The sequence below is a fragment of the Haplochromis burtoni genome, unplaced genomic scaffold, assembly GCF_018398535.1.
Source record: "Haplochromis burtoni strain Fernald_Lab_line unplaced genomic scaffold, NCSU_Asbu1 Contig_4, whole genome shotgun sequence".
NCBI lineage: Eukaryota > Metazoa > Chordata > Actinopteri > Cichliformes > Cichlidae > Haplochromis > Haplochromis burtoni.
This window is the reverse complement of record NW_024582365.1, coordinates 3,606,003-3,615,247: the sequence shown is the minus strand read 5'-3', so window position 1 is coordinate 3,615,247 and position 9,245 is coordinate 3,606,003. Positions and strand designations below refer to the sequence as shown.

Here is a 9,245-nt window from a genome sequence, read left to right as displayed (position 1 = left end):
CCCAATATGCCCAAATATCAAAGAGAAATTAAAAATGCATGCTGTGGAAGAGTTCAGGTCTTAGTAGGTTAATATTACATGCAGTCTTTTCTTTTCTTTTAATTGTTGATGTAATATATTTTCCTTCAAACTTTACTCCGTCCTTGTTAGACTGTGCAATATGCAGTCAGTGTATTCTGTACTGTTAAATATAAAACCCCAGCAGTATGACCTTGGGGGTTGTAACTACCCACAGTTTTGATCAGGAGTGACGTTATTTCCCTGGTGGCACTTTGTTCAGTTTACCACTGAGTGATTGCACGCTCACGTTCAAGGCACTGGGTCGGTTCCCTGTGGCAAAACTCTGCTTCATGTATCTCAGTAATATGTCTGCTGTCCTGGGGCTATTTTACCGTCACATCTAACATGCCTACTTTGATGATCTCTGATTCTGTATTTATTTTTTTTAAATCCGACCTTTATCGTCTTTATTACAGCGCTGTGGCTTACATCTACTGAGATTTACATCGCTATTAACCGCTGTCCGTCGATTTGTTTCCAAGCCTAAAATCATGACGTTCAGCATTAATGTTTCACGGCAAAATGTAAATAATTGAGTGACTCTGGCATGCTGTTAACATTTCCTTTTATTAATGATTCAATACTGGAATTGGTACCCGTCCAAATCAATACCCAATTGGAGTAAATGGATGATGTCCATGCTGACCGGCGCTGGCTTGTGGCCTTTTCATGACAGTTCATTTATATATTTATTTATTTATGTTAAACCTTTTGCTGTCTCAGGATGGTAAATGGTTAAGTTAAACTGATGAACCAGATGAACTGAACCAGATCAAATTGGGCTTTATTGATCAGCAAGAGCGGAAATTGTCTTGTCATTGAATACAAATGGGGGGAGAAAAAAAAACAAACAGTACAGAGCTCAGTATTTTTGCTGATATACCAATACTGACAGCTACAAGATTAAAAGTAAATGTCTAATATTGTGCAAGTCTCCTTCGCTCCCTCTCTAAACCAGCTCTGACCCATCAGGCCCCAGTCATGGGACCTCTGGCGGTGTGCTGTGATGCCTGGGCCTACTGCAGATCTTACTATCTGAGCATGCCTTGGGATGTTTGTGGTATTCTTTGCCCTGCTAGCGTGCAGTCTTTATGGTATGGTGGACCACATGATGTTGTGCTTGGTGCTTGGTGGGTGGCATCATCCACAAACACCAGCAAACTATTATTAGTGAGAGTGTCTCAAGGCTCTCTGTGCTTTGATGCTCCATGATGCGCAGGACACCAAGCAGACTAAAACACACAATCAAAATGTTGCGTCATGTAACTCGTCTCATTAAAACTAACTAAGATCTCTAACTGGGTGCAAACATAAACGTACATCTGCGCATGCACACCCATGTGCATGTACAGTACGGGATTAGCAGTCATATCGAGACAGCCAGATTAGAATGAGATTCTCGGGGCCAGAGCAGTTGAACATGGGATTAAAGAAGAAAGGGAGAGATGGATAGATGGATGGATGAAGTGATGGAAGGGGAACAAGGAGAGGGAGTGAGAGGCAAAGAGGCCAGTGACAGGCAAAGGGGGAGAAAGAGAGAGAGAGAGAAGCACAGAACATGAGATTAAAGTGTAATGTCCTAGAGAGGCAGAGAGAAAGAGAATCCAGGGCAAGTCATGCAGTTAGAAGGAACTGCATTGGCAGAATGTGGCGAGAATAAAGACGAGGTGAAGGCAGCAGACACTCTTCCTCTATCGCCTCCCTTTTGATCTCCTCTTATTCACCCATCTGAAAGCACTAGGGGAGCGCTGCTTATATAACCCCCCATTTGAAAAGCACAATAAACCAAGGGGTTGGAGGAAAAAAAACACTTTAGACTGGGAAATTACAGGAAAAAAACATTCAAATCTAAAACCTGGGAACAGATGTGCATCCTCAGCCTGGCAGACATTAGTATCATCCCCATGCCTGAATGGCAGCATTCTTCATTTCCCTGAAATCTGCTACAGGCATCATTCAACCTATCAAGAGACCCTGCTTTCACCTCCAAAACTACATTTAGCTGTTCCAAATCCTCAAACTCAGCCAAGGATTTGTTAAAATTTCAGCAGCACATGTGTTAAAAGATATGTTAATGCCAGTGCGCTCTGCACAGCATGTGTCTTTTGTTAACACTTCTGTAGCCCTAATTGAACTCAAAGAATTGCTCCAGACAGATTAATGTTAAAGCAGCTTTTAGTCTTGTATCAGCAATGTTGACTAAGCTGTGCCATCGGGTTGCTGATGCTACTATTGGGCAAATAAAACACATTATTAAAAAGTATGATCCTAGAGCCTGCTTTAAAACAACACATAGGGTATTAGATGTTATCCCACTGAATATTAACTGTTTAAAGTGGAGGCTTTTCTAGCAGACCTTTATTAAGTTGAGGCTCAGTGGGGAATTTGTATAAAGCTAATTAGATTTACCGGAAAACAACAAGTCTGCTTTTTTAGAATTAACATATTTTTCCAGGTCACACTGAGGGCACAGCAACAAGTTTGAAGAAATGAACAAAAAACTTACTGGGTGAATAGAGTGTATTAAAGAAACACACCAAGCAACATGAGCATTTATTTGATTTCTGGCCAACTGATGAGTTTAGGTCCAAAATTCACTCTTCTTCTGGTTCACCTTTAGTCAGCAGGGTGGGAAACATCTGAGCCTTTAGCTGGTAAACACTCAGCTTTCTACCAGTAACTTTGTCTGTCTTCTGCGTGGCGCTGAGAAGGCGGGATTATCAGAGCAAAGCATGACCGCAACAATCACATGAAAGGCTCTGAGCGGTTTCACATGGATGGGAAGAACTGCAGCGCTACAATCTTCTGTTGGCTTTCCAACTCCATTAACCTCCTAGGACCTGGCGTCCACATATGTGGACATCACGTTTTGGGTTATTTAGACCAAAATACTCAATTTTGCTCTACATGGGCCTGATATCCACTTACGAGGACATTATACTGCTACTGTTCTATCGAAATTTTAAACAAATATCCTCATATGTGGCTCTTATTTTCTTAAAAACAAAATTAAGGTAAAAAAAAAAAATCTGGTAATTCTTTGTTTTTACATTCATCGGGCCCCAATATGCCCAAATATCAAAGAGAAATTAAAAATGCATGCTGTGGAAGAGTTCAGGTCTTAGTAGGTTAATATTACATGCAGTCTTTTCTTTTCTTTTAATTGTTGATGTAATATATTTTCCTTCAAACTTTACTCCGTCCTTGTTAGACTGTGCAATATGCAGTCAGTGTATTCTGTACTGTTAAATATAAAACCCCAGCAGTATGACCTTGGGGGTTGTAACTACCCACAGTTTTGATCAGGAGTGACGTTATTTCCCTGGTGGCACTTTGTTCAGTTTACCACTGAGTGATTGCACGCTCACGTTCAAGGCACTGGGTCGGTTCCCTGTGGCAAAACTCTGCTTCATGTATCTCAGTAATATGTCTGCTGTCCTGGGGCTATTTTACCGTCACATCTAACATGCCTACTTTGATGATCTCTGATTCTGTATTTATTTTTTTTAAATCCGACCTTTATCGTCTTTATTACAGCGCTGTGGCTTACATCTACTGAGATTTACATCGCTATTAACCGCTGTCCGTCGATTTGTTTCCAAGCCTAAAATCATGACGTTCAGCATTAATGTTTCACGGCAAAATGTAAATAATTGAGTGACTCTGGCATGCTGTTAACATTTCCTTTTATTAATGATTCAATACTGGAATTGGTACCCGTCCAAATCAATACCCAATTGGAGTAAATGGATGATGTCCATGCTGACCGGCGCTGGCTTGTGGCCTTTTCATGACAGTTCATTTATATATTTATTTATTTATGTTAAACCTTTTGCTGTCTCAGGATGGTAAATGGTTAAGTTAAACTGATGAACCAGATGAACTGAACCAGATCAAATTGGGCTTTATTGATCAGCAAGAGCGGAAATTGTCTTGTCATTGAATACAAATGGGGGGAGAAAAAAAAACAAACAGTACAGAGCTCAGTATTTTTGCTGATATACCAATACTGACAGCTACAAGATTAAAAGTAAATGTCTAATATTGTGCAAGTCTCCTTCGCTCCCTCTCTAAACCAGCTCTGACCCATCAGGCCCCAGTCATGGGACCTCTGGCGGTGTGCTGTGATGCCTGGGCCTACTGCAGATCTTACTATCTGAGCATGCCTTGGGATGTTTGTGGTATTCTTTGCCCTGCTAGCGTGCAGTCTTTATGGTATGGTGGACCACATGATGTTGTGCTTGGTGCTTGGTGGGTGGCATCATCCACAAACACCAGCAAACTATTATTAGTGAGATGATCGATGTTATTCACATCACCTGTCAGCAGTTTAAAAGCTTATGTAATGGTACAGTCTGTGGGACTAAAACATGCACTTTCTTTAACTAATAAACAGAACAACCCAACAGAAGAGTGTTGTCTGCTATATATGGCCTTCCACATATACCTGCACATTAGTGTTTTGTAGTCACACCACATGTGTGGGAAATACTGCACTTGTAGCCAGATTTAGAGTTTAACCCGCCCCCGAAACAATGATTTCATAACCCTGCCCTGAACAGCTTTACAGAGACTCAGACTGAGACAGCACCCAGGATAATTTACTGATGATTACGGCACATTTTATCTTCTCTTAACACGAGGAGGAGAACACAAAGCTCATTTAGATGTAAACAGTCAAACTGATGATGACAAAAATCTATAACTCTGATCTGAGCTCCTTCTTTAGAAGTCAGAATAACCAATCGTACTGTACAGATCCCTCATGTTGTTCATGCCAGAAGCACATATGTGCAAATATTTGTCCCAGACTAACAAAAAAAAACAAAAAAACAAAACAAAACAAAACAGCGTTGATTAGAAAAAGCTGCTAATTGAAAAACCACACGCTGAGTGGTGTAAATCTGTTTTAGAAACCTATTAATCAGGTATTAACTTGTTATCTGCATCACCTTAATCAAATCCAATTCCTTGTTTTTAAGAGTTTTGATTATAAAAGATAATATCCACATAAAAGAAAATCTAGAGAGCGAGTTCCATTTTGGAAATGTTGTCGTCTTTCAGCTATACAATGCTCATGCAGTGCTTCGAATGTTGTGTAGGGGTTGAACGTTGATGCTTCGAAACATCAAAGAGTCCCAAACTGACTCAGATTCTTGAAGTTCATTACATAAAGATGAGATATGCTGTTTAGAGTTCAACTGGGCTAAAAGAGCTTTATTTGAACATAAATACGTGCGCTTCCTGAGTCATGGTAGCATGACTAAAGTCACTGTAGTAAACAACTGAACGCAAAACGAATGACAGCAGCAGAAACTCTGTCGTGTATAATGTGCTAACTTACCTCGAACAGAAGCATCAAGGCTCCAGTTAATTTTAATCAAGCAACATCTCTAATAAAGTTTATTCAAAACAGATGGATCAGTGTTGACAAAAAGTAAGGCGGTGTTGATGTATATTAGAATTTTGTCTTGATGGTAAATTTAACTCTGCTGTTGGTTGGTTTGTGTTCATCTGCCAGCAGGATTATGCAAAAACTGCCAGGCTGATTTTCATGAAAGTGCAGAGGTGTAGCAAAAGCCCATTACAGATAACGTTCTGTAAATTTGCCAGATAAATCAATAACATTTGAGTGCCCGTCTAGTTTAATTTGTTTAATGATGAGATGCCATATTATTTAGATTTTCATCATGTTTGTGTTAGTCTTTGATTGGCTTCAGTCTTTCAGTCGGCGTTTTGATCGAGGTGCTCTTTGAGTTTCTTTGTTTGTGATGCTTTCCTGAAAATTGTGCCGAACTGTGACCTCAAAACTTCAAAAAGTACAGACTGTACTGAACTGTAGCACTGTTTACACATGGTGATGATAAGCATGCTCACTATTTGCCTGAACTGAGATCAAATCTAAGCTATCACAACAAAACCAGGAGCTGGCGGTAGAACTACTCAGCTAGTACAACGTAAACTTTCAACTAGCTGGTTATATGTTTTCCCTTAAAGGTCTAGATTAGTTATTTTACCATTCACAGCGTGGTTAAAATTTTAATTTCACCTCCCTCTTCTGCTTTCCCTTTTATCACTTAGTCAAAAAATAAAGGGTAAAGGGCACATGTTTCAGTACAGCAGACAGGATTTAACGGCATGTGAATCAAATCTGATGACAGATTGTGGACTGTTTAGACACCACACTAATCACATGTGATCAAATTACACACACACACACATATATAGAGAGAGGGTTAATGAAGGAAACACTGCTTTCTACATACACCAGGAAGGCCAGGAACTAGATATGTTGGTTTCAAGACATGTTGTTCCAAGATATATCCATTTATTCTCTATGCAAGCTATTGTAGGAGGCTATGTGGCCCTGAAACAATCCAGTAATGCAATGTTTTGGCTGAGACCGTCTTGGAAAGGCATAATAAATACAAATCCCAGATAACCTGAAATAAATACTGTATGTCTCACAGAAACGCCAGATAAGAACAGCAGTGCATTGGATGCATTACACACGGGAAGGTTTTAACAATTTGGGATGCTTTCAGACAAACGTACATGCACAAAAACACAGTGGCCTTGCATTATTCTCTGTTATATTGCATTATGTGCATGTGTGTGTCTGAGTATGTGCGTCAGTCTATTTGTTGGAGCAGAGGAAGAGTGTGGGAGATGCAGGCGGGTCAGAGAGCGTAGGAGTCACGCAGAGGGAAGTTCAGAGATGAGCTTTTGTTTGAGCAGCAGAGATGACTTCAGAGCGTCCGCACTGTTCTCATACCTAGCTTTACACCAGCCAAAGGCGCCCCCAGAAATACTGGCACCTGTGATTAAACGGCAGAATGAGCTGAGTAACAGCAGAAAACAAGAAATAAGCTACGTTCTGTTCCATTAAAATTCTCATTTATGCATAAAGAGACTGAACAGACGTGACAGGAATGCACCAATGAACCCTGGCTGTTTATTAAAAAGTAAAAATTTCACTGATGTTTTATTTAAGGAACATATGGTAGACGGTGAGAAGCTGTTTGACAAAGGGTGTCAATAAATGGAGCCGTGCCTTCTTTTTTTAATGAGAGTTTTCAGACATGCAGTCTAAACTTTGGCTTTAGTTAACAATAACCTCTGACATGGAAGAGAAAATGACTCATTTTTAAAAAATATGGGCAATTTGTTTTACGCACACCTACGTGTAGTTTATATTACACTAGCTGACGTCTAACAGTCTGAAGTCACACAATACTGAAAATCAGCTATCATATATAATGAGGCAAGGCAAGTTTATAATGTATATTTAGCACCTTTCAAACACTACAGTCATTCAAGGTGCCTTATGAGACAAAATTAAAATGAAAAATAAAAGAAGAGATGGCGTAACACCAAAATAATCAAATTAATAATGATGATGGTACAGCGATCTGGTTAGTTAAAAGCAGTGTTCATCTTGATTTAGTTTTAATCATAATTTAAATTATTAGATCATTTTAGGTTATTATAGACTAAATGTAAAATTTTCAAATCTAAAGATTCAGCAGACTAAAAGTTAAAAGCGTGAAAGTTTATCTTGTTTTTACTACAATGCAAAATGCGTCCATATGTCTCCTCTTCTCTTCCACCTAGCGCTGACATTTTGTCGCGTCATTATGAGAAACAGGGAGTGTGGGAGCTAGCCCTACCATCAGATCAAATGTGCCCTTCTGACCTTACTGGACAAGGAGATTACTTCTGATTGGATCACGTGCAAACTCGTCCCGCCTTTCTACACAACCTATTCAGTTCTCATTGGATCTCGTCTCTCCAGAACATTTTCATATTGTTTTTATTTATTGAAGAACGCGTCCAATACATTTCATCACAGTTTCTGTCCTTGTGAATTAGATGATGACTAAAATATAAACTAATTATTCTTCGACAAAATTAACACTGGAGTAAAGTAGTCCTGGATAAAGCTGTTTTATCTTCTTTTTAAAAATAGCTAGTGTTGGAGATGATGTGACCTCAGTGGGTAGTTGGTTCCAGCGTTGAGCAGCATAGAGGCAAAACACCTTATTGCCCTGTTTAGGTTCAGATCTGTGAACCTTCTAGGTGACCGGGATCTTGCAGATCTTAGAGATCAACTTTGTGTCCATTAAACTCTCAGATATAGATTTAGAGCCCTAGCCGTCTAGTGATTTATAAACGATTGGCGATATTTTGAATTCAGTTCTGTATTTTACTGAAAGCCAATGCAGGAAACTGAGATTTGGGAGTGATACACTTCCAGAAGCCCCATTCTGAACTAACCGACCAAATTCTAACAATTCAGCCACTCAAACCAGCAAATATCCAGGCATTTAACCTGCATTATTACTGAAGCAATTAATTGATTATCACAGTAATTATGCCAATAATTTTCTGTGGGTCGCCTAATCAACAAATTAGCCAAAAAGGTTTCACCTCTGCTGTTCTTACTGCGTTAAACACCTCCAGAATTACCAATAGCAGTAGCACCTCATGCTGAAGAAAACCACAGATGAACTGTTGTGATTAAGCGTGTTTACTGGAGGTTAATGGGAGGTAATTAGAAAGTATCACACTGCATCACTGTGAGCTGAAGTTTCTGACAAATTGTGGTTGTTACCGTGTCAAAAATCATTGTAGAAAGAAAATGTTTGTAAAGAAAATAAGCCCAGTGGTGAAGGAAACGCAAAGACCAAAGATGCGATCGTCTGGATGAGGAGTTCAGTCGAGGCAAAGAGGGATTTCTTTTTGATCCTTCTCGGATCAAAGGCTCTGAAAGCTAATGGAGAGGGACAGGTATGAAAGTATTAATGAATAAATCAGGAACCTACGGCCAGGGTTTAGTGATTACTTTGGGTATCAAGAGCCATTCATCATCCCATTTCTGAACATGGGATTTTCATGATGGGTGACATCCTCCATTTTTTTTCCCCTCTGTGAGTCTTTCTTTGTGTGTGTTGCAAATTACTCAAAACACGTAACAATATGTGACATCAATGAGAATCTAAAATGATTTTTTTTTAAAAAGGAATACCTCACACGAACCCAAAATGTGTAAAGGTACGAGTATTACAAAAGCTCAATGTTGTCTACGTTTTCCACTTTCGTATTAGTTGCACCACAGTTTGCATCTGTTGCAACAGTCTGAGTGCTCTGCCTGCAGCAGAAATTAGTGTTGCAATGACATGTGG

The 9,245-nt window shown here is 39.5% G+C and overlaps 2 protein-coding genes across 7 annotated transcripts in view; one reads left to right on the top strand and one right to left on the bottom strand.

Annotated features, from left to right (window-relative positions):
• The window catches only part of macrod1 (mono-ADP ribosylhydrolase 1), a 147,068-nt gene that overhangs the window by 82,909 nt on the left and 54,914 nt on the right, over nucleotides 1-9,245 (bottom strand). The gene's annotated exons all lie outside the window — the stretch shown is intronic.
• Nucleotides 1-9,245, top strand: part of flrt1b (fibronectin leucine rich transmembrane protein 1b) — a 39,281-nt gene that overhangs the window by 6,788 nt on the left and 23,248 nt on the right. The gene's annotated exons all lie outside the window — the stretch shown is intronic.